This window comes from Leptopilina boulardi, unplaced genomic scaffold, assembly GCF_019393585.1.
Source record: "Leptopilina boulardi isolate dan_hultmark-lab unplaced genomic scaffold, ZJU_Lbou_2.1 LbouV2_324, whole genome shotgun sequence".
Lineage (NCBI taxonomy): Eukaryota > Metazoa > Arthropoda > Insecta > Hymenoptera > Figitidae > Leptopilina > Leptopilina boulardi.
In genome coordinates, this window is record NW_026137890.1 from 2,590,601 (window position 1) to 2,617,525 (window position 26,925).

Consider the following 26,925-nt stretch of genomic DNA (forward strand, 5'->3'; position numbering starts at 1 on the left):
CGGGTAGCCGCTGATATGGTGAGTCTCCGCCACTAACGGTTGCAGCAACAATGAAACCAGCTTCCTTAACAGCGCCAATCACTTCTTTAATGCATTTCCTTAATTAAGGAGCTGGATCGAAGAACCAGTCGATAGCAATGAGCGCTTCTGGGCCACACACTGCTATCCGACTGGTATGAGCACGTGTGGTCGGTTTTTCAATCCAGTTCCTCAATTTAGGTGTTGTTGTTCCGCTACAAAAATTAAACGTCAGAGGAATTTCTGTTTCCAGATTCGATAAATCTCATCATAAATACTAGTACATGGTCTGCATAATTTTCGGTTCTAATTGATCCCCAATCTTTGAACCCAACAATTTTGTCACTGTTTTTATTGTAATTCAATCATAAAGCGAGTAGCACTACATATCAGTAAAAAAAGTAGTATAGCAGAAGCCTGGATTCCGTATACCAACTCCTAAGCTGGTATACAGATTCTTGACTTTTCCGGATTACAGTCTTTACTGTAATATGAAATTATAAAGAGGTTGTATATGGAAAACTTTTGCATGACTTTTAATTACGAAATACCTATTTTAAAATAAAATGAATTATTGAATAATAATATAGCATATTTAAAAAGACTAAATTGTAAAGGGAATGACAATTTAAAGGCAAAAGTGTTATTTTATTCACTTAATATGTAAGCTGTGACAAGAGTGATTTTTTGGTAATGATTTACCCGATAATATTGTTCTTACTTACCGACAATAGATAATAATTGAACACAGCTTATAAGAATTTTATTGTTTTATTTAAATAACCTGCCTTCTCTAATGTATAAATAGTTTTTTTATTTACAAACTTTAGAAAATAAAATAAAAAATTACATATAATAAAATTCATATAAATCGCGTTCAATTAATATCTATTGTTGATAAGTTACAACAATATTATCAGGTAACTCATTACCATCAATTCACTCTTGTCACAGCTTACATATTTAGTGAATAAAATAAAACATTTTGTCCTTAAATTGTCATTTTCCTTACAATTTAGTCTTTTAAATATCTTCTATTATATATAGTTAACAAATTTCCAATAACGACACCGACCTTCATAAATTTATTTTTACTTATTTTCAAAAAAATAAAAATCCTTTGTCATATGCTTTTAGAAAATCTTACATATTTTACCGTTTTAACAGTTTTCTGCAATTTTAACCCTAAAAGCTTCGTGTAAGCTTAAATTATTATTAATAAATGTTAATAAATAAATTAAACAATTATATTTATGCGCAGTAGTTTATTATAGCTTTTACGGATGCGCAGTAGATTTTAATCAACTATTCCAGTTAGGGTTGTATATCCTACATCACAATATATATCATGTGGTATAAAAAAAATAGTTAACTTTTAATGAATAATATTTATTAATATTAATTAACCGTAGTGTAAGCTTAAAGGAAGTTTACATGAGGCTTACAGTAATCTTACATGGAAGCTTTTATTAAGACTACACGAAGCTTACAGTTTATTTACGGGAAGCTTACAGTAAGGTTACAGTAAGCTTAACTGTAAGCTGACTACAATCTTACACTGCAGCTGGCCTAAGCACAACTGAGTCGGGTACGCAAGTCGGTTACGGGATATGTAAGTTCCCGCAACCGTCTTTAATTTTCCTTTGAAAAACGGTCCCGTATCCGACTTGCGTACCCGACTCAGTTGTGCTTACTCCATTACGGTAGAGAGGACATTTGCAGCTTACCTCAACCTCACCTGAGGCTTAGGCTATAACTTAAAACTGAAATGTTATGCAGTAATTGTGGGGAGCCTGTATTTAAGGCATAACACCTAACGTATCATTGAATTTATAGTTCAAATCTTTGGGAATGTATGCTTGTTAAAAAAATCGGAATTGCTTGAAACTTGTCACTTAGCATTTTTTTTGGGTTGCTGATTACAAATTTAAGGTTAGGTTTTAAAAATTCAAAATTGCGGACGAAATTTTTAAAAACCGTTTAAATTCTCTTGAGTGTTGTTACTTGGGGGTTTTTGGGGTCCCTGATTACGAATTTGAAGTCAGATTTTTAGTATGTTTTGTCGCATGATAATAATAAAAGGAAGAGCTAATATTGTACGCTACAAAGGATTTTATGATATGACTTTCGAAATTCTTCTTTATTTTTTCAAACAGACACTACGAGCTAAAAAAATTTTATTTTAATTTTCTAAACTGGAATGCGTTAAAATTTTATTTTTATGTACTTTTATTTATAAATGATTTTAAAAAAGAACAAGTTAGTTTTCAAATTTAAAATTATTACGATTTGTGTATATATTCATACTGACTAGTTTCAAGTGACAAATCGATAAAAACAAAAAAGAAATGGCTTTGGAAAAACACTCAAAAGATGTTTCTATTAAAAGGTTAAGGGGTTGTTAAATAAAATAAAATTATTTATTATTCGTAATCAGTGACCCCAAAAACCCTCGAGTAGGAAGACTCAAGAGAATTTGAACGGTTTTTAAAATTTTCGTCCACCATTTTGGATCCGCCATTTTAAATTTTTAAAGCCTGACCTCAAATTTGTAATCAGCAACACAAAAAACTGCTAAGTGACAAGTTTCAAGCAAATCCGATTTTTTTACCAAGCATACAATCCCATATATTTCAAATATAAATTCAATGATACGTTAAAGGTTATGCCTTAAATACAGGCTCCCCACAATTATTGCATGACATTTTAGTTTTGGGTTTTAAAGTTGAAGGTTTAAGATTTATTTTGAGCCCTATGAAAGCTTTCTATGTCCTTACGTTTTCATTTTACAGTACTTCAAAAAGTGCCAAAGAAGCCATTTTTCGACATTTTAACCCCCATTTTTAAGAAACAGAACAAATAAAATTTTTTTTTTATTATCTTGTTCTGTGACACCAAAATATTCGATAAACACAGGAGTTTTAAAATAAACACGACCATTTTTTTACCCAGTGTAATCTAACCGGATTGTAAAATTATAATCACAGAAAATGAAAAAGAACCTAAAGTAAAGCCTCATTAATATTATTTATGATTCAATTACAATTTAATTAATAATTGTTGCGTTTAAGTCAGGGATTCACCAAACCCTTTTGAGTTACGACACTGAGTCCACGACGAATTTTTCTATACTTCCATACTAATTACTGAAAAAAGAGATTATATATTGTTAAAGAAAATTGTTTTAAATAAGAAATTTTGTTTTTTCCCCACTTTAGTCGTCAACTTACTAAAAATGCATATGAGTTTAACAAAAAGTGAGATAAAAATTTTTTGCGTGTACATTTTCATAAATAACTCGAATACTTTAAGAGCTAAAGGAATAATATTATTTTTAATCAAATAATAATAAATAATAATCTTTAGGAAAGTTTCGGTGCTGTGGGGGCGTTTTAATTGTAAATCATTTGATTTAGAAAAAACTATGTGACGGAATTTTGCTAATTATATATATACCCTATTGAAAAAACACGTATAATTATACGTATAATTCTTGTTTCAAATTCGTATGTCTTATTATACGTGTTCTTTTTCAATAGGGTAGATATAAATAAACTATAATAAGTAAACAATAAAAATACAACTTCAAACCAAGGGAGCATCAGCAAGTGAAGTATATATCGCTAGTTCTATAATAATATTTAATAATTCATTTTATCTTAAAAGGAAGGTGGACTCAACGCCTGATTCCCCACCTCGCCACCTGGCTTGATAGATAGCACGGCGAAGTTGGCTATTACCTGACATAAGCGTTGTCAGGTCATGGATGTTTCGACCAGTATCTCCATAGATTTAAAATAAGAAAAAAAAGATTCGAAATGCGTGTACTGTGACGCTTAAATTGATGACGCAGAACACATGTATTCTCCTGTGAACAGGTGCGAGGATAGAGAAGCCATGTTTACGGTGGTTGAGACACGATTCAACCCCGATACCATGATCTCTGTCATGCTCTAAAGTGTGGACTTCTGGAGACATATCGAGACTTTTGTCATAAAAGTCATGTCGACAAAAGATAAAGACGGAAGATCCGGGTTGACCGGGAGATGTCTAACTGCTCGGCAGGGTTCAAGCAGAAGGGTGAGAGAAGAATTAAATCCCCTCCCTCTTCTGTCCAGCCTTGACCAAAAAGTGGAAGAGTAGTTTACAAAGTTCCGGAATGATAGGGCCGCTATAGCTTGGCTGGGTGTGTGCTGATTGCGAGAATACGTTTTATCTCCTCTCCTTTCCCGCCCCTCAGCCAATTATATGGTGAAGACAAGGGATCTGTTCACTTGTGAAGTTTTAAGCCTGAGTTGCTTAGGAGTTGGTATACGGAATCCAGGCTTCTGCTATACTACTTTTTTTACTGGGATCCCACATAACAGTTAGTGCCTTATCCTTATTGGTGTTACATAAGTTTACCAATTTCGTTAAAGGTTGTTTCATTTACTAGGTGACATCTTTGGCCATAGGAATTTTCATCAACATCTTTTTCAAAATCGGTGGACAAGATAAAGGCAAAAACTTTCTCAAAAATTTGTAGCACTTTGGAGATTGATTACAGATATTAAGTGAAAGAATTTTTTCTTAATCTTATAATCTTCTTCCATTTGATTTTTTATTTACATTTTTAAGGAACATCTCCAAAAATTGCTGCTGCAATCCTGACATTTACTCGAAAGCTTTTTGGTACATTGGAATTTTAATTCTTTTCAATGTACGTTTTAAAGATTTTTGCAACCAGCGATGAAAACTAAAAAAATCATTAAAAACAATAAATAGAAGTTTGCTCTTCTTAGGTACACGGAGAAAATCTGAAAGCACTGAGTATTTTTTCTCACACCACTGGCTACTGTGGAAACCAAAAAATTAAATTCCAGAGTTCTGAATGTTCTCCATACAGCACTCAATGCTCTGCAGAAAATAATCACTACTTTTTTTGACAGTAATCGGAGTTTAGTTTAATATTAGTAAACAACAGATTATTTAGAGCTACGAATATAGCAATAAATTCTGTGGTCGAAGTCGTGACTGCTTTCCTCACAGCTCTGAGTACTGTGTAGAATTATGTTTTAGGATTAAAAAAATATAAGAACGTTTAACCTTTTATAAAAAATAGATAACAATTTTAAACAAACGTTTAAAACAATTTTAATAGATTAAAATTTTTTAAAAATATTTTTATCAAAAACAGATTACATATTTGACTAAAATTATTTCTATTTTATTAAATAAGAAATAATAAACTAATAATAGTAAACAAATTACTTTTAATTAATAAACTCAAAATGTATAAAATACAAATAAATATTTATTATTTTATTATAATATAATAACTTTATTTGCTATATAATTTTGAAAAATTTTAAAAAAGCAATAGTTTTTAATTAAAATTATATATCTGAAAACAGTAGTTTCAAGAACTTGAAAGTTTAAAAATCAAGAATTTTTTTTAATATATAATATATAAAGAGATAAAATGATGGTAAACTATTTTTAATATATTCCAAAGTTATGGACTTTTTAAAGTCTTCATTTCTTTATTTCTGTTATTCATTAACCGTTTATAAACATGCCAATTAAAATCAATAGTTGACAAAAAAAATAAACATGTCTATCTTCTTTTTAATTGACGTTAAACGTTCCTTTATTTTCTAAATTTTTAAAAATAATTATCCACAGTACTCAGAGCTGTGAGAAAAGCAGTCACGACTTCGACCACAGAATTTATTGCTATATTCGTAGCTCTGAACAATCTGTTGTCTACTAATATGAAACGTAACTCTGATTACTGTCAAAAAAAGTAGTGATTATTTTCTGCAGAGCATTGAGTGCTGTGTGGAGAACATTCAGAACTCTGGAATTTAATTTTTTGGTTTCCACAGTAGCCAGTGCTGTGAGAAAAAATACTCAGTGCTTTCAGATTTTCTCCGTGTACAAAAAGTTCAAAATGTTAAAAAATAAAAAACAATCATAATATAATAAAGTCAATAATAATTGCAATATTGAATATAAAAAAATTTGTGTTATTTATTTTATTTATTAATATTATAAATATTTATTAATAACATGAAAACATATTCTACATTTACTAAATACCTTTTGTTTCTTTTATTTAAATTACAGATTTGTTTTTTTTTCTTCAATTCCTGGTATAGTTGCTTTTCCAAATGTGTGGTTAGTTCGTTTTCACATATGGGTAAATCGATGGTGGCTTTTGCTATATTTTTTTCGGGCAAATGTAACGTTGGTAAAGCATCTGATGCCATTCGCTTCCCTGTGGGCAAAAAACCATGTACGTTCTAAAAACGTTCTTTAAACGTTTTTAGAACGTTTCATGTCTACCAAATAATGTTCTGGAACATTATTTGAACATCCATGTTCTTGAAATGTTCCAGAACATTATTTGGTGGACATGAAACGTTCTAAGAACGTCCTTAAAAGGTTTTTAGAACGAACATGGTTTTTTGCCCACAGGGTTAGCACCAGTTTGGGTGAAATATACAAATTTCTTTTCAAATTGTTTCGTGCATATAAATAATCTTATTTAAATTATTTCGCGTAAAGAAACATTTTGTAAATTTGTATTCCTGATAAAATTCTACCGCAACGCTTCTCGACCTTTGCCTTTTGGGAAAAAGTGACACACAGACACCCCTTTTCCAGTTTCATCAAACATTCACTAACAACACATATTTTATTGTCAATTTTTTTAATCATTTTGTAATTAAATTCTAAAACATAAAGATGTCAAAAAAGAAGCGAATAGACCGGCGGTCTATAGGCGTAGCTAGAACTTCTGGCCAAGGGAGGTGCCCAATCCCTGTGTGCATATTCTGATAGGTATATATTTCTTGGGGACAAAGGGCTAAATGTTGAATTTTCAAATAATGTTTTTCAGGCACTAAATCCTCTAAAACGCATTTATATATAGATTTATCTTATACGGCAATTATAGGGCAAAACTTTTTTTTATAAATAGTGTACTACTAGTCAAATATCGCCATGTAACCTTTTCAAAGAAAATCAACACTCTAATATAATAAATCAAATTTAACAAAAAGATAACCATAATCTTATTGAAATCACAATTATAATTTATACAACATTTAAATCATTAGTGCTGAACACAAATCCGATGTCAAAAATAATTTCTGACATCGCCCTATAAGATTCCTCACTTCTTTCCTCGTTTCGAAAGCAGGCCGGCTATGCAGGCCGCTTCCCGAATTGAGACCGCAATTTACACGTCGAGACATAGATAGTCAGGCGGCTTTAAACGCCTTGAGTAATCCGACTATAGAGTCAAAACTAGTTAGGTTTGAGCTAGGTTTTAAAAATAAGCTCTCATTAAACTGGGTACCAGGACACTCGGGAATCAGAGAAAATGAAGAAGCAGATATTTTAGCCCGTAGAGGGTCTGAGATGACTATGATAGGCCCGGAACCGGCGGTAGGCATTATGCTAGGTGCGGTGAACGGGGCCATTGAAATATGGTCTAGGGGATGTCACGAGAGAGAGTCGACGAAGACTACTGTATGTAGACAGGCCAAGAAGACTAGAGACAGGAGAGTAAACTCGACCGTTTTCTCATGCAGAGCATTGAGTCAACAGTGGTAGGTATATGAGGGCGACCCTTGATTGCGTCAACTACTCTTTTCGATTCTGCGCATCTTTCACACACATTTACCGAGAAAATGTGTATAGTCAAAGATATTTGTATTGGGCATAGTCATGGGCGTAGTAAAATTCGCGTGAATGCACAGCTGATCAGCTGTTGCTCAAAGACGAAAAAGTAAATAGATTATATTTATCGTAAAGAAAAAAAATTTAATCTTTTTAATTGTCTTTTACAAGAACCAGTGAATAAAAAAACCATTTGAATAAAAGCAATCTTCGTTAAAATGATGGTTGCAAATATATAATTGCTTTACATCAAGCCGGTATTTTTTCAGGTTATGTCCAATAGCATTTAACCATTCTTTTCTAGACTTCTACAACAAAAAATGGTTATAATAAATAAATAAACAGTAAATTAAAACTTTTGAATATTTTTATTTAACATTTTCATTTTTTAATAATTATTATTAGACATTATTACTATAATAAAAACATAAATAATATAAACTAATACAAGTCCAATATGACATACCTCGTCCTTCGGAAAGGGAAATAATGTTCGATGATTTTCTTTATCTTCATCATTATCACAGCAATTAGTTACAAAACACTTTCCACTCATTATTGATCAAATATAAATTAACTTAACATTTAAAAATTGCTAATTTTGTAAACTAACACAGGCTTTTTTGACTTGACGGCCATAACAAAAACAAATCACATGTAAGATATATACGTCATACATACATATATATATTATGCGCAGAATCAAAAAATAGATACTTGACGCCTTCTAGGGTCGCCCTCATATACCTACCAGATTTGTCTTACCCCCACTACTCTACTTTACTCTCCTGTCTCTAGTCTTCTTGAGACAGGCCATGGTTCTGTTGGGATTAAAACTCAACAGGGGCTTTGCCGAGTCCCTTCTAAAACTCAACAAGATCAGAGTTAGAGCAGTGGTCAGGCTGCTCACAGGACATGGCCTCCTGAACTACCATCAGCACAAAATAGGTAGAAACGTTTCACCTAGGTGCAGATTGAGTGACGCAGAAAAAGAATCTTCTACTCACATTTTATGTCACTGTCCAGCTTACGCTGCAGCGAGAAATCAATGCTGGGGCCATGCCTTTGTAGACCCAGATAGGATTCGCGACCTCTCGGTAGAATAGTTACTGGACTTTTGGAATAAGACAGGACTCTAAAGAGGGAGACTAGGTTCGAGCATTTTTCTTTAATTTTGTAGAATTTTTTACATACGCATCTTTTGAGCCATTGGCAAACATTCTACTGATATTCTATCCGAAGTTATTGAATTTTTAAAAATTAAAGAAAATCGTTTATTGCCCATAATTTTAAAAAAGTGTTTTGAGACTAATAGATATTTGTTTCTAGTTTTGTAGAGTTTTTTAAGGCGCATATTTTGACCTATTAGGGAATATCCTACTGTTATTTTATCCAGAGTTATTGACATTTAGAAATTGAAAAATTTTGAAAACTTTTTATGCCTTATTTATTAAAAAAAATCCGGCAGCCCCCTGCTGGGGCGGTCACATTCACATCACGCTTGCTACTTTGAGCGCGCATTGTCGTAACGTCGCGCTTCATTTGTCTATTACAATTAAAGAACCTAGTATCATTAATTACTTTTTATCTACCCTGTATAATTAAAAAATTCCTCAATTAAATTTTAAAATTGTATTAATTATACTATCAGAAAGTAGATCTAATAGTCTTTATAAATATGAGTTAAATTGTATTATATAAATAAGCTTTAAAGGTATTAAAATAAATTTTTTATTGAACAAAAAAAACAGAAAAGCGGTGCTACTGCTGTTCAAACTTCGTTCCTTAATTTTGCGCCTTGGATTGCCCAGGTCCTGATAATTAACGAAAAGCAGCAAACCAACATTTTTTTTATTATCAAAATAACTTATTGTGCTTCGAACTAATTTCAATTGAGAAAAAAATGTTCAAAAGAAGGAGGGCCCCTAAGGCCTATATTTCGCCCTCTTGGGATTTTAATTTAAATGTTTGAAAACTTTTTCTTAAGGTAGAAAAAGTAAGTTTTTATTGATTTTAGGTGAAACGGGATTGTTTTGGTCAAATTAACCCTTAGATTTTAGGGGTTCTTTTCAAAAAGACTGTCAAAAAATTATGCAAAAAATGATGTCCAATTGTTTGGCAATTAGCTTGAAAATCTTTACTCGAAGGTTTTCGAGGTCGCTGATTACGAATCCGATGTTAGATTTTCAAAATTTAAAAATGGCGGATCCAGTAAGGCGGACGTCACCCCCCGAGTAAAGATTTTCAAGCCAATTACCAAACAATTGGACAACATTTTTTGCATAATTTTTTGACAGTCTTTTTGAAAAGAACCCCTAAAGTCTAAGGGTTAATTTGACCAAAACAACCCCGTTTCACCTAAAATCAATAAAAACTTACTTTTTCTACCTTAAGAAAAAGTTTTCAACCATTTAAATTAAAATCCCAAGGGGGCAAAATATGGACCTTAAGGGCCCTCCTCTTTTAAGAAATGTCTTTATAGTAAATGAATTTTTAAATCAATAAAAAAATTGCAAATAATTAAATTAAGGTATCACATCGGTAAAACCGTTTTCTATAAATTTTCTTGAAAATTTTACCATATGTTCTTATTATCATTCTTGACAAATTTGCAAAATATGAAGAATTTTCGCCGTACGAAACCAGAGATATTAGCAATCAAAGTTGCTTATTTTGCATGGGAGACGGGACTAATGTATGGGGGAGAAGTACATTTTCATAAATATCATCAGAAGTTTTCTATAAATTTTTTTCAAAAACTAATGTTGAATTCAGGAATAAATTTGGAATTAAAATATACAAAGAAATTTATAATTTACCGTGCCGTTTATTTGTAATTATAAATTAACAATTCTATTTCATGACGTCATTTGCAATATATAGCACACCCGCCACTTTGATGTGGCAACATCGCAGGATGGTAACATTAGTTTTAGTAGTCCACAGTAGTCAAAGCGAGACTTATAGCGACGTTGTCAAACCTCCTACTCCTTCCAATCGCTGCTAGTGTGGGGTATACGTGTACGAGTGTATTTGTAGAAGTAGGTACAGTATGGGCTGAGAGTATAGGGAATTGAGGGCGAAAGTATACTGCGGGAAGTAGTAATGCGAGCTACAAACTTTTGACTCCGATTAGTGCCGATGTGATACCTTAATTATTAGGTTTCCCCCTCATAATTTTATCCCTAAAAAATTGTTTGTACAATTGATTTAAGTGAAATTTTTGGTATTTATAAATTAAATTTTATTTTCTTAAAGTACTTTGACTTTAAGAATTACATTCTCATCACGGCACTCCCGTTTCACGCTCGAAAATTAGAAAGATACAATAACAAAAGTAGAGGGTGGATTAAAAATTTTAAATTTTGATTATTTTAGAGTGAAAAAGTACAGTTTTAACAGCTTAATATCACAGGTCTACAAAATAATAATTTTTTGCTTTAGTTGTCGGAGTGGTTTCCAATTTATTTTTGTGTGCTGAACTCGATCCACGGTTTAAAAATTGCGTATCACGTCAGGATTTTGAGTAAAGAGGGGGTAAAGTCTTCAAAGACAGTGTCTTTTAAGGTTTTCATTAATTTTTTCTCCTCAATCCGACGTGCTAGACACTTTTATATAGGCTTAAATTAAGAATTATTTCTTACACTTTACGACCCATATATGCATGATTAAAAAAAATTGAAATTTTAAAACACTGGAGCGCGGACATAAAATCTTTGATATTTAATATCTCGAGAAAACAAAAAAAAATCGGCATTCTGAATATTTATATACAGATTGGAAAAAACCTCAGCTTTCGTTTGCAATTATTTATTTAAAAAAAACGCATCGATTTTAGTGAAAATGGAAATTTTATGTTTAATTATAGAAAATCAAGGTCAAAATTCAAAAATTAAAAAAAACAAAATTCACCATTGCAAAGAGCATGAAAAAACCTTCAAAAAGATACGTGACAAATTTTTTTTTTATTCCATTTATAGACAGAAAAAATTCAAATAGTAGGTGGAGTAAGGGAAAACTGATAAAATTGACTCCCCTCTATATCTCCCCCAAAATTTTTAAAAAAGTCAAAAATTTTTTTTGGGATATTTTACTATCAGGTAGGACAACAATTTCCCCAAGTTTCACTTTTTTCGAGAAATCAATTTTTTAACTCAGGACATTACACGTAAAATTCCTCAGGTCTAAATTAAACTTTGAATTGTACACTGTAAGACCCGTATGCACAAGACAAAAAAATTTTGTGAAATATTAAGGAAAAGACCCCCAAAACTGTGTGTTTGAGGGTTTTCAGTATTTTTTTTCCTTAACCTGACGTGCTAGAGACTTTTATAAAGACTTAAATTAAAGTTTAAACTTTTTGGGTAACTTGAACTTAACTTTTTTCAAATTTCAAAATTTTTTTATCTTGCGCATAAGAGTCTTAAAGTGTAAGATATAAAAATTAATTTAAACCTATATAAAATTCTATTACGTCCAGTTAAGGAGCAAAAATACTGAAAACCATCAAAAACACAGTTTTTTAAGACTTTACCCCCACTTTAGTGTAAATACTGCCGACGTACGCAATTTTGGAACCCTATTTCGAGTTCAGCACACAAAAATACATTGGAAACCACTCTGATATCTCAAAAAAATTTATTTTTCTGTTTGAAACTAATGTTTATTTTTTCTTTACAGTACAAACTAACAGCTGGCACATGTGATTTTTTACCTTCGGGTAAAAATGAACGTAACAAATGTTCATTAAAATTTAAATAAAAGCAAATTGAGAGACAAAATAATATACTCGCCTGTCTACTACATGCATCTATTTCGCTCGTTTTTGAATAATTTTGTTGTTTTTTGACAAAATTGTCTGCCCAACGAACTCAGGCAAAATTTTGGTGCACTTAAAGTGTAAACCAAATTTGAGGTCGATTAATTAAAATTTGCTCAAGTTATCGTCGTGCAAACTTTTTTGTCTACAGACATACATACATACAGATAGACATTTGTTTAAAACCTATTTTTTTGGCATTAGGAAGGCTTGAAACGTGAAGATTTACAAAGATTGAAGGTTGGTCAAAATCGGGCAATTGTAATACTTTCTCATTATGATGAGAATGTAATATTTATGTATCTTTAAAATCATTATGAACAACTTGGAGAATATTTAAAAACGAATCAATTGACCTATTATTGAACCTTTTATTGTGAAATATTACAAAGTTATTGATGTTAAAAATCTATCTCTGAAAATACCCAAAAATACAATTTAACACCTTCTTAAAATTATAATCATACCAAATAAGTTACCATAAATTGATCACAAAAAATCTCCATGGGTAAGCAAAGTGTTCATTTTATGAACACAAAAAGTTCATACTTCAACTTGGCAGCGGTTTTTATTGTAAAATGTATAATAACCTGTTCAAAATTTGGTTAAAATATCGTTTTTGGGTAAAAAAAATCAGTTTTGGGCCAAAACCAGCAACAAAAGAAAATAAAGTTTCAAAAAGAAATATGACCTAGTAAAATTATATGTTATTGGGGTCGCTGAATCCGAATTTCATGTCAGATTTTAAAAATACAAAATGGCGGATCAAATATGGCGACCAAAAATTTTAAAAATCATTATATTCGATTGAAACTCGTTACTCGGGGGTTTTCGGGATCGCTGATTATGAATCTAACATCAGATTTTGAAAATATAAAATAGCGGATCCAATATGGCGCCCAAAGTTTTTAAAAATTATCAGATTCGCTTGAAACTCGTTCCTCGGAGAATTCGTTAACAAATTATCTTACTGATTATTAATTTTTTAAAATTATTATATAAATTTATTATTATTAAATATTTTTATATTATTATTATATATTATTATTATATAAATTAAAATATTATTTAAATTATTATAACGCCTTTTAAAATTTTTAATTTTCATAAATGGAAAAAAATAAATCGAGTGACCCATAATTCTCATTTAAAACAATTAAAGTTCAAGCGGAGAGTTTTCGTTTGTTTTATGAAGTAAAAATAACCCTAAAAAAATTACTAATGGCGTTTTACTTAAATGTCATGTTGTATCAAATTTATTTTAAAAACGTGTTCTGAATTTAAATTTTTTAATTGCTGTTTGATCTAAAGTTATATTATTTTTACTTGAATAATTTAATTAATTAGTGTAATTCTTTTTTTTTTTTTTTTAAATTATGATGTGTGAAAAATATAGATTGAGGAAATATATCTCAGTATATCTTATTGGACAATATGCGCATCAAATCGTTGAAAATAAATTACCATCGAATAGACAAGTTTTGCAAGTATTATTTTTCAATATGCGGGAAGTAAAATTAATGTGAGAAAAAATGCTAAATTAATAATTCAAGAAGTGGCTATTTTTTGGGAAAATGCTCGTATACCAATTAGGCTAACATGTCACTGTATTGATAAGTTGGTATATCCATATAATGAATTAAAAAATTTGCAGAGATCATCAAAGAAAAAAAATGCAAATGAAAAAGAAAAACCTTTTATAGAAAAATTATATGATTTGTATGATATTTCTCATGCAAACGCATTTGAGTTAATAGAAGTAGAAGAAGATAAACAGTTTTTAAGTTGCCAACAAAAAAAAGGTCGTCCAGGATTTATGTTTGGTATGCAAGACATTTTAGTTTCACCAGAAATAAATATATCAGAGCAACCAAATCATAATTTTGAAGATGTTGAACAAGAAAAAGTTGTTTCATCGAACAGAAGCTTTAGGACGAGATGTTTTATCTCTGTCTATAAGCAGATTTACTCTTCGACGCTGCAGACTACGTTTTCGTCAAGAAAGGGCTACGAATTTAAAAAAAGTTTTTCAAGAATCCAAGCTACTAGCATCAGTAGTTCACTGGAATGGAAAGCTATTACCTTCAGTAACCAATATGGAGAAAGTGGATAGACTTCCAATTTTAGTTACCATTAGAAATAATGAGTAGTTACTCGCAGTACCTTCGTTGCAGAATTCAACGGAAAAAGAACAGGCAGAAGGTAGTAGTTTTATGTTGTGATACCACATCATGGAATATGGGTCAGGTAAATGGTGCATCTACTTTACTACAACAGATGTTAGAAAAAGATCTTTTGTATTTTCCTTGTAGACATCATATTTTTGAGATTGTTTTAAAAAGTGTTTTTGATCTAAAAATTTCAGATTCTTCTGTTCCGAATGTTCTTCTATTTCAACGTTTTAAAGAGTTTTGACCTAAAATTGACCAAACTTCATACAAAAATGTATTTCAAATGAAAAATGTTAGTGAAATTATGCATGCCCCAAAAACTCAACTCCATGACTTTATAAAAACTGCTCTTAGGTCGCAGCATCCACGTGATAATTATGAAGAACTTTTGAATCTGTCTAAGCTATTTCTTAAAGAACATCCTTCACAGCTGTCAGGAAGAGACGACAGGTTTAACTAAAATGTCGACAAAAACGTAAAGCACAGTTGTATTTAGTGATGTTTTAGGAGTAAGAATCCGTTGGAATTAAAATCCTAGCTGATCCTTTTTTCGAGTTATGTTTAAATTTAGATTTTAATAAAAGCTTGAAAAAAATGAAACAGTTTTTTTTCAAACTAGACTAATTTTTTAGAAACAATTGAAGTTACTTAGCAACTGCAATTGTTTTTGTTTCCAAGGAGACTCAGTTTAACCTTCTAAAATTTTATTGAGGTTACCAATAGTTTTCGAATAAAAGATATCAATGGTTCTGTGTCTTAAGATATTGTTAGAAAGATGGAAAATTTAGTCCCACATAAGAAAATTGATCATAAATGTGATCATGAAGAAAACAGAATAAAAGTGTGTGCTCCATGTGGGAGGAAAATAGTTTTTGGAAAACAAAAATTGAACAATTTTATCATATCAGAACGTTATGAAAAACTAATTCAGATTCATATCAATCGAAGTTTTAATACATCTGAAAAGAAATTTCCGAGAAGTATTTGTTCCACGTGTCGTTTAACCTTATGTGATTACGAAAAAAATGATTTTAAACGACTTCTGCCCACCATGCCAAATTACACAGATATTTATTTGTCAAAGGAGACCAGAATTAACGATTTCACATGTAATTGTTACATATGCTTAACGGCTCGATTCAAAGGTCCTGTTAAGGTAGAAAAAGGTAAAGTTTTAGTTAGTTATAATATTAATCTGTATATTTATAAATTGAACCAACGGATCGTAGAAGGGCATATACGCAATGTATTTAGCATGGCCTATATGCCCTTCTACGATCCGTCGGTTCAATTATAAATTATAATAAAATTATATTCTATATTTAATTTAAAGGTAAAGGTCATATCCGCGCCATATCGACTATAGATGATGTTTCAAACGGTCTATTAAATGGGTCTTCTTTAGAACATAATCAAATCTCAAAATCTGGTAACAGCAAAAGTGAATCAAAAAAATCATATGAAATTTGTAAAATTTGTTTCCAGAAAATTGGTAAAGGCATAGATCATCAATGTAACAGTGTAAGTAGAGCTCGTGATAATGTGTTACAATTGATAGAAAAATTACCAGTAAAGCAACAAAGTCAAATCGCATCATCAATTTTAAAACGCAAGATAAATATGCAAAGTAACTCTGAAAGCTCTTCTAGAAGCCAAAAAAGTGAAGAACTGATTTTAAACACACGCGGTTCAAATGTCAAAGTAATAGTAAATCCAGAAGTACAAAAAGATGTAGTTTTTACGGCTGAAAGATTAGACAATTATCAAGTAAATACTGGAGCATCTTCTAAACAAATGAGAAAACTTGCAAATTTCATAAGGAGTACTGCGGGAAGAAAATCGGTTCCTACTGGGATTGAAAAACATATTTCTGAAAAGTCCAAAACACTAAGTGACGTCTACAAAGAAGGTGTTCGCGAATTCGAAACAGATAAGGGAAAGAAAGAAAATAGACCAGTCGTTTGGCCAGATGCAGAAGAATTACTAGATACAGTTTTAGAAAGCCGAAATCAAATTGGAAATATTAAAATAAAGGTAATGGCGGATGGTGGGCAGGGTTTTTTTAAAATGTCAATGACAATTTTGCCAGAAGATTACTGTGTTGATGATTTCGAAAATAAAGAGAATAATTCATATTCTAATGGTGGAAGTTTTGGAAAGAGAAGTAAATTAACCAGTGTTCACAGGCTTATATTATTATGTGTCGTTCCTCGTATAAAAGAATCGTACGAAAATGTCAAAACTTTGATTGATTTAACGAATTTAAATAACATACCTTTTAAATTTGTCGCGGATTTTAAACTTCTGCTATTAATCAATGGTCAGCAAACTGCTAGTGCTACATGTCCGTGTCCATATTGCTTTGTGACTTTAAATGAGCTGCAAAATTCGAAGAAAGTACTTGACGCACAAGTTGATGAAAATCAAGAAAATAATTGGTCGTTGAAAACTTACGGTGATTTAAGAAAAGATTATTCTGTGTTCGTTTCGAAAGGGAAGAAAAAACAACTTGCTAAAGAATGTCGTAGTACTGTTAATCTTCCTCTTTTCACTGAAGAAGATGATACCAAAGTAATAGAGAAATGCATTGTTCCGGAATTGCATACATTGCAAGGGTTCGTGAATCATTTATTCTGGGATGGCTTGGTTCCCTTGTTAGGAAGAGAAAAAGCTTTATTATGGCCGAAAAAGTTGAAATTAATACCGAAGAGTTATCACGGAGAAATTTTTGAAGGGAATGCTTGCAGGAAGCTTTTAAAAGAAGCATCCAAACTTCAGGATGACGAGATACATAAGACAGTTGGCTATTTTGCTATTGTGCCTTATATAACGGCATTTACAGCAATGGATAAAATTGTCAGTAATAATTTTTCTTTGAAGAATCAGGGAACTGATTTGGACAAAAATGTGGTTGAACTTGTAAAAGCTTTAAAAAGTATTGACGTTTCTGAAACTTTAAAAATTCACGTGCTTACGACACACTTGAAGCAATGCCTTGATGCCTTAGGCAATGACGGTCTAGGACTGTGGTCTGAACAAGCTGGCGAGTCTGTGCATAGAGTATTTCTCGACTTTTGGAACCGCTATAAAATCAACTCACTTGAAGATCCTGCTTATGGAACCAAGTTAAAGAAAGCTGTCGTTGAGTTTTCTTCAAGGCATACATGAAAGTAAGGTTGAATTGTATTGAATTGTCACTATATATAATTGTTATATTTATAAATAAAAAAAATTTGCATATTATTAGGATATTAGATATTATATTTTGTTTTACAGTCTCCTTAAAATCGTATTTTTATAATAACTCGAAAAAAGGATCAGCTAGGATTTTAATTCCAACGGATTCTTACTCCTAAAACATCACTAAATACAACTGTGCTTTACGTTTTTGTCGACATTTTAGTTAAACCTGGCGTCTCTTCCCGACAGCTGTGCCTTCTGTTGTTACTTTTTATCGTGCAGGTGCTGTTTATCACGCACGCTGGATGTCAAAAGCAATATACTCCCTGAAAATATTTTTTTTCAAGACCAGTTTAAATTAACTAAAAGAGAAAAGGCAGGCATTTATGATGTATGCATTTTTATTGTCAAAGTTTATATAAAAGCGTGGTTTACAGCACCTGTTACTAAAAAAGCACTATTCAATAATCTCCAATTTTGTGAAGAGTTGATCAATTATAAAGAAATAGACCCTGTTGTATCTGAAGCAGAAAGTACAAAAATGTTAAACCACTTATGGTACCTCAATCAAGAAAATGTTGCTTTATCATTCTTTGATGATGATATTTCCGTTGAGAGTAAAAAAGCTATGGTAGAGTCTTTAAATAAAAAGGTACCAAAAGAAGATGGCATTAAAAAATTTGTACTAGGTAACATTAATGATATTAAAAATGAAAAAAATTGAAGATTTCTTAAGTTTCCGTACTAATAAGTTTTTTGAAAAGTTAAGTTTTTGTATAGATATTTTGCAAAATGATCCAGAAACATGGTCAGAAAATTTAAACTATAAATATTGTTACGAAATCATAAAAAATCTTAAAGTAGTGAATGATTATGCCGAAAGAGGTATAAAGCTTATTTCTGAATATAATTCAATATTAACGAATGATGAAGAACAAAAGCAGTTTTTACTTACAGAAGATAAGGATTATAAGTTACGTTTTTCAAATACTACAAAAGAAAAAAGTCACAGCCATTATAATGATTTATATTAATCCATGTGCCAAAGAAAATAAGCCTTTTTTCATTTTAATGTATTGAATTATTTTAATTTTCTTTATTATTACTATTAGTTTATTTGTCTTTGGATACCAAATCCATACAAAGAAGTTGTGCCTTTTTACAAAACATTTTTGAAGTATAAATTAATCAATAGCATTCTATTTATCAACCATAGCATTAAAAACATAAAAAAAGTTTGTAACAGTTTCTGTACAAGGATTATTCAATACATCGAAAACGGCGTTATTTATAGTTCTCTCATCAGATTCATTCGAAACTTTCTTTCTCTCCTCTTGATATAGAAAACACTCAACCAAAATATGGTGAAGTACCTCACTAAGCAACAATCCACATCCACTGCATGTCCCTCGAGGTTGTAGTTTATAAATTTTATTATTGAACATAAATGTAGTATGGTAGTTAGTAAACAATCTTAACTGTGCTATAAATCTGATATATTTCAACGGCAAATTAATAAGAAAATAATGTTGAAGGTTATCTGAAATTAACATATATGGGAGGACACACAGTGAACGGGACTCACACAATCTTCTCTTATCTTTCGGGTATAGGAAGTTTTGGTATTCTTTCACCCACAATATTTTGTTTTCCCGTATACTATCTCCAGTCTTATCGCATATCCAGGAGTATTCTTAGGCAGATGTAAAATAGTTTTAAAAAATGATGTCTGGATTTTTTCTATTTTATCAAGATTATCTCCATCCCCATATTACTGCCCCATACATAAAGACATTAATAACTAAACTGATAAAAAGCTTTCTAACTGGATACCAATTATTTAATTTTAATTTTTCAATTAAAGAAGTCGTTATACTTATTGCAATTTTAGTTCTGGTGACAGCATTATTTACGGCATTCAGAAATACTGTGGAGTTTGAAAAGGGAATACCTAGGTAGACATAACTCGAAACCACATTAATCTTCTTATCTTCTTCATAATAAAACGAATATTTTTTGTCATATCCATGACCCCCCTTTCTAAAGATCAGTATATTAGTTTTGTTAATATTAATGTTTAAATTATTTAGTTGTCAATATTTACGAAGTGCTCTCAAAATTTTTGTTATTTTAACAGCTGAGTCTGCAAGCAAGGCTATGTCATTTGTAAAGGCTAATAAGATAACCCGAGTCGAAATTTTAATACTCTATTAGGTCTCTAAAAAACCTCGCAATAGAGGTCTAGTAGAGAATAAATAGAGGACAATGCTACAATGTAATTCAAATCTTCTTTCTATCCTCAAAACGTGCAGATTTGGAATTAAAATTAATCCTCTTTCACTACTCTTTTCTCCTCCATGAATAAAATTTTCTCCTTTATATATAGTAATGCGCATGTGCCGCAATTAGTGCGCATTTATTTATTCGTAAATCTTCGTACTCATGTATACGAAGATTTACGAATATTGACGAATAGTCAGTTCATAATTTCACAATTCGTTCCCTATCAAAAATTAACTACTGGGGCAGTACGGCGCCAGTACTACCAGTAGTGGCGCGATATTGGTAACAGTACCGCGCCAGTAGTGAACTCTAGTAATTTTTGGTAGGGTTGATTCACGGTACAATATATATAAACATGTTTATCACATGGCTTCTCGTTGAGAATTAAACCTTGTATTTTTGTTATTTTTAAACTTTAAATAATGAAAAAAGGTTAAAAAATTATTAGAAACTATAAAAAAGTATTAAAGAATCGAATAATACCATATTTATGCATGATTAATGCAAAATAAGTTAAAAATTAATACTTAAAAAAAAGGTAAATATGTGAAAGTTTATCATGAAATTTGTGTGCAATTTAACGAAATGTGTTGTTTACAGGAAATAATATTAAAAAAGAACATTAAAAAAGTAAATTTCTACAATTTAGAATTACTATTTTTGACAGAAATTAATTAAAATAAAAGTAAAAAAAATAAATGTTCCAACAATAAGAATTTACCGACAACAAGGCGTAAGTTCATGTGGTGAAATGCTAGATGGCAGCACATAAACTAATCAAATCTTTTTAAATGGAACAAGTAGAAAGAGAATCTCAAAACTTATAATCGAATGCAAAACTTGTTTGTCACATTTCACTAAAAATTCATCACGCTTAGGTTATAGAGGGCTTTGATGTCAAATTTAATAATAATAATTTTTAAAAATTAATAATAATAACCAATAAATTATTTTTTTAGATTTATCTCAAATTTACGAATCGGGGATTTTAGAGGGCAATAATATCGAAGTTAATAATAATAATAATTTTGAAAAATTCAAAATGTCTAAAAATTGTTTATTTAAATTTCTTTATAATTCACCACTCGGCGATTATAGATGGCGCTGATGTCAAATTTAATAATAAAATTTGTTTAAAATTAAAAATGGTGTCAAAAAGAAAGTTTTTCAGATTATTCTAAAAATAATTATTTTAAGGTATATAGAGGGCGTTGAGGTAGAATTTTATAGTTTTTAAAAATTCAAAATGGCGATCAAAAAATAGATTTTTCAGATTTTTCTAAATATAGTCGTTTAGTGATATAGAAAGCGCTGAGGTAGAGTTTCATAATTTAAAAAGTGCAAAATGGCGGCAAAAAATGTTTTCTCAGTTTTTTTTTAAAACCTAAGAAGAAAATCATTTTAAGGTTATGTTTGTCGTAATTTTATCTTAATTAAAAGTTTATTTTTTATTATGTAAAGTAAAATCAGTTTTAATTAAATATTTTCAATGTTATGAAGATTTAAAAACCAATAATTTATATTGAGAGTTGATTCCCTTTGTGTATTTTTACTTTAAAAATCACAAACATAAGCTACAATTTTTTGCTTCTTAGGTACCATTTTGAATTTCCGAAAATTATTACTATTATTAAATTCGACAGCAATGCTCTTTAAAACCCCTGAGCGATAAATTTTAAAGAAATTAGACAAACAATTTAAGGGTAGCTATCTCGAATTTTTGAAAAATATTAAATTTTACTTCTAAATGATGGTTTTTAGAATAATTTAAAAATACTTTCTTTCTGCCACCATTTTTAATTTTAATCAAATTTTATTATTAAATTTGACATCAGCGACATCTATAAGCCCCGAGTGTTAATTTTTAAAAAAATCTGAAAAAACATTTTTGCCGCCATTTTGAATTTTTTTAACTTATGAAATTCTACCTCAGCACTCTCTATATCACTAAACGACTATATTTAGAGAAATCTGAAAAATCTATTTTTTGATCGCCATTTAGAATTTTTGAAAATTATGAAATTCTACCTTAGCGCCCTCATATACCTTAAAATAATTATTTTTAGAATAATCTGAAAAACTTTCTTTTTGCAACCATTTTTAATTTTAAAGAAATTTTATTATTAAATTTGACATCAGCGCCATCTATAATCGCCGAGTGGTGAATTATAAAGAAATTTAAATAAACAATTTTTAGACATTTTGAATTTTTCAAAATTATTATTATTATTAACTTCGATATTATTGCCCTCTAAAATCCCCGATTCGTAAATTTGAGATAAATCTAAAAAAATAATTTATTGGTTATTATTATTAATTTTAAAAAATTATTATTATTAAATTTAACATCAAAGCCCTCTATAACCTAAGCGTGATGAATTTTTAGTGAAATGTGACAAACGAGTTTTGCATTCGATTATAAGTTTTGAGATTCTCTTTCTTCTTGTTCCATTTAAAAAGATTTGATTAGTTTATGTGCTGCCATCTAGCATTTCACCACATGAACTTACGCCTTGTTGTCGGTAAATTCTTATTGTTGGAACATTTATTTTTTTTACTTTTATTTTAATTAATTTCTGTCAAAAATAGTAATTCTAAATTGTAGAAATTTACTTTTTTAATGTTCTTTTTTAATATTATTTCCTGTAAACAACACATTTCGTTAAATTGCACACAAATTTCATGATAAACTTTCACATATTTACCTTTTTTTTAAGTATTAATTTTTAACTTATTTTGCATTAATCATGCATAAATATGGTATTATTCGATTCTTTAATACTTTTTTATAGTTTCTAATAATTTTTTAACCTTTTTTTATTATTTAAAGTTTAAAAATAACAAAAATACAAGAGCGTCCGCGGTCAGACGCGAATTGGACGCAACGGCGTCCGATCCGCGTTCAACCATTCCGCCAGGGAAGAAATATATAAAGAACGAGAAGACTAAAAGAGGATAAAAAGCCGACTCACAAATTTTATTGAAAAAGCACAGAGGATAAATGGAGGACAAACTGAGGACTAATTATGAATAAAGGAGGATAAAAAGAGGATACCGAGGAGAAATTAGTACTGATAGAGTATTCAATCAGCAATAAAGAGGATTGATAGAGCATTAAAATTTCGACTCGGGAATCTCAGTCAGATGGTTCAGCGACACACCTCTGATACCCTCCCTTTTTAAGAATACTTCTATATCCGCTATGAAAAGTGTAAATAAAATCGGGCTCATTACTTCGCCCTGGAGGACGCCTTTCGTGAATCTCACCGGCTCCGAAAGCTTAGTCGATCTCCTAACCGCTATGATAGCTTTAGAATAAAGATTTTTTAAGATTCTAGTAATTTTTTTCCAAGTCCTGATTTATATAGTTTCTCCCGCAGCAAGTTATGGGTGACCGAAGGGAAGGCGAACAGGACGAACAATTTTCCTCAGGGCCTGTTTATCCGCGTCTGTATAATTAAATTGAGTGTAAAAATATGATCAATGCAACTTCGATTCTTTCGGAAACACCCTGATACGCCGGTATAAGTGAATTATTTTCAGCCCATTCATTTACTCTACTTAACAGAACCTGTGTAAAAACCTTAGTTGCGTGATTTATTAATACAATGGGCTGGTAATTGTCTGGGTCTTTTAAATCGCCTTTTTAAATATCATTTTCAACATAATTTTAGACCAGGAGGTCGGAACCTCCTCTGTTTCCAAGACTCGATTAAACAAAAACGATAAATATTCAATAACATTATCAGGCAGGTTCTTTAAGAACTCGAACGAGACACCGTCCAATCCTGGAGCTTTAATGTTCTTACATTTAATAAGGCTACGAATGACATCCAATTTCGAGATGATTGCTTCAAGGAATGGGTTACTGGGAGTCGATTATGTAATTTGATTTGACTTTGACGTCAAAGTCAAATTTATTTTTTGATTGCAATACGTCAAATTGCTATCAAAAAATAAATTTGAATGCGACGTTAAATTGAAATAAAAAATTAAATTTTAATTTAACGTCTATGTTAAATAAAGCAATGAATTTGTTGAATTAAATTTGACATTGAAGTTAAAATGAATTTGATTTTGACGTCAAATCAAATTACATAATCGACACCCTGTATCCGGAATGTAAAAAGTATATTACGTGGTTCAATGACATAGTTTGACAGAGTTTTGAGAGCTCTTTTTGAAAATATTCATGCCAAGTTTTTAAATCGATATGTTCTATTAATGGGGGTCAAAATCTATTTTTTTTATAATTTACCAAAAAGAAGCTGAATTTTTTACTACTGATCTTTTAATCATATTCGTTGTAAGGAAAAAATTGTTAACAAGATCTAAATAAAGTTAAACTTTTCTAATATATTTAAAAAACTTAATAATTAACTTATATCTTAATTGTAAGATAATTTGTTAAACTATAGTCAATGTTGCTCTTTATTAGTGTTTATTTACAGAATCGTAAACTGATGTATCCAACATGGCATTAGTTTTAAAAACTTTGCTATATTGACTCCACCATATTGTATTTTCAAAATGTGATGTCAGATTCATAATCAGCGATCCCGAAAACCCCCGAATAACGAGTTTCAATCGAATCTAATGATTTTTAAAAATTTTGGTCGCCATATTTGATCCGATATTTTGTATTTTTAAAATCTGATATGAAATTCGGATTAGTTATATATATATATTAGTTATATTTTATAAGTTATATTTTTTACTGAAAAAAAATTCGTTAAAAAAAAGTTGTTAAAAAAATTTTTCGAACAAATTATTGGTATTTTTTTTAAATAAAGATATAAAGTTTGCAGTTTTTTCTGAATATTACAACTTACCTTGTTGACTTCACCATACCACCACACATAAACTTATGAACTTTGAGTTAATTTGTTTTGGTGATGTTAGACAGCAAAGATTTAACTTTTAGAAAAAACAAATAGTTTTTAAGTGTTATTTTAGATAATAAATAAATGAAAACAATATTTTGTTTAAACAAATCTTATTGTTAATTTTTGACAATCACCTTCTACTGGTTATTTGGTGAAGTCAACAAGGTAAGTTGTAATATTCAGAAAAAACTACAATTTTATATCTTTATTTTGAAAAAAATAACAATAATTTGTTTAAACAAATTTTTTTAACAACTTTGGTTTTAAAAATGTTTTTTCAGTAATAAAATAACCTATGCTAAAAATATCGATAAAATCATTTGAAACACTTTTAAACATGTATTTTCCCTTTTTTTGCATTTATAGGGTTTTTAGCTGCCTTGTAAAAAATATTTAATTTAATTTTTTTTAATAATTATTAGAACTTTATAATTTCAACACTCCTGAAGAAAAATATCGTTGGCCGATTAAAAAATATTAAGTTTTAACGAAATTATTGCAATTTTACGAAAAAGCAGCTTTTCCCCATATAAAATACATGGGTAACTTTAAAGGCCTGGCGGCACCATTAAATCTTAACCGATTTTAAAATAAAAAAATAGGGGTTTCTTTTTTTCCATTTGGAACAATTCTAGGGGGAGGCAGCAAGAAAATTCTAAAAAATTAATTTTCTTGTGTATTTTTGGGCCACCCTATTAAAGGGATATAACTTTTTCATGCACTAATGGCATAAAGTACATGTATTTAAGTTTTCAAAAAATTAAAAAACATTTAAAAAATTAAAAAATATCAGAGATATGTTGATTCTTGTACGACAATGCTTTTTGCAACGGTTTACATGATAACTAAAAAAATATTTCATTGATTGACTTGAAAATTGAAACATAACTTCATATATTTCAATGAAATATGGCTTATTTTTTTCAGAAAATGATTCTCTACAACTTTACGTGGGGATTTTCAAACAAGCAAACCTTTTGTAAAATACAGCTATTCGTTTAAAAGAAAAATTTCGATTTTTTTAAACAAAGAGCCATATTTTCTAAACGGCTTGCCTGTTTGAAAATCCCCACGGTGAAATTGTAGTGAATCATTTTCTGAAGAAAATAAGCCATATTTCATTGAAATCGAATCATTTTTAAAAAAGTCTGTAGAAGCGATTTAACAAAAAAAATTTATCCTATGATCGAACTACTGTATTAAAGTTACAAAGCTTCCTCATGAGGAAAAGTTACTCTCTTATTATAAATTTGACTGTTTATTAAACAGTTTTAATGTTTGAAATTTATTAAAAATATGAATCTTTGTAAATAAAAATATTTATAATATAACTGTTTACCTTTAAAGTAAAAAAATGAGTATTTTGTATCAGTAATGTCAAGAGATTTATAAGTTCAATGGTAGTGTTATTCTCATAAAGAGAGAAAAGACTGGCATCTCAATTTTTCACATCAGTATATTTATACTTTTGAAACATATCATTCGAAACCCTTGTTTCCTAACGATTGGCCTTTGATGATTTGAGTAGGGGTAGTTTAATTCTCGGGAGACTAATTGAATTCTTTGAAACAGTTCTCAGAGCACATACTGCTACCATATAAAGCAGGTTAAATATATAGCGCACAAAATGTAATTTGACATTTGTTACGAATTGTATTTACAGTCCATGTAAACAGTAAAATTATTTATTTTCAGAAAATAATTATTTTTAAACTTTTACATTTTATGAGCTGATTACTAACATACAACTGTTTAAACAAATTATTATGACAACTTATAAGTTTTTTCTTCCTAAAGTTATACATTATGTGTGCCAAACTTTATTCTTAGGTCATATATATATAGCTAAAAGTGGAAAAACTATACATATGTATTATGTAGTATAAACTACACAATTAAT

The 26,925-nt window shown here is 30.0% G+C and overlaps 1 protein-coding gene across 1 annotated transcript in view; it reads right to left on the reverse strand.

Moving 5' to 3' along the window:
* The window catches only part of LOC127284407 (neural/ectodermal development factor IMP-L2), a 127,841-nt gene extending 101,380 nt beyond the window's left edge, over positions 1-26,461 (reverse strand). The window contains exon 1 of the mRNA XM_051309817.1: positions 26,365-26,461. The gene's annotated coding sequence lies outside the window, so the exon portion shown is untranslated. The remainder of the gene's footprint in view (positions 1-26,364) is intronic.
* Between the last annotated feature and the right edge of the window lie 464 nt (positions 26,462-26,925).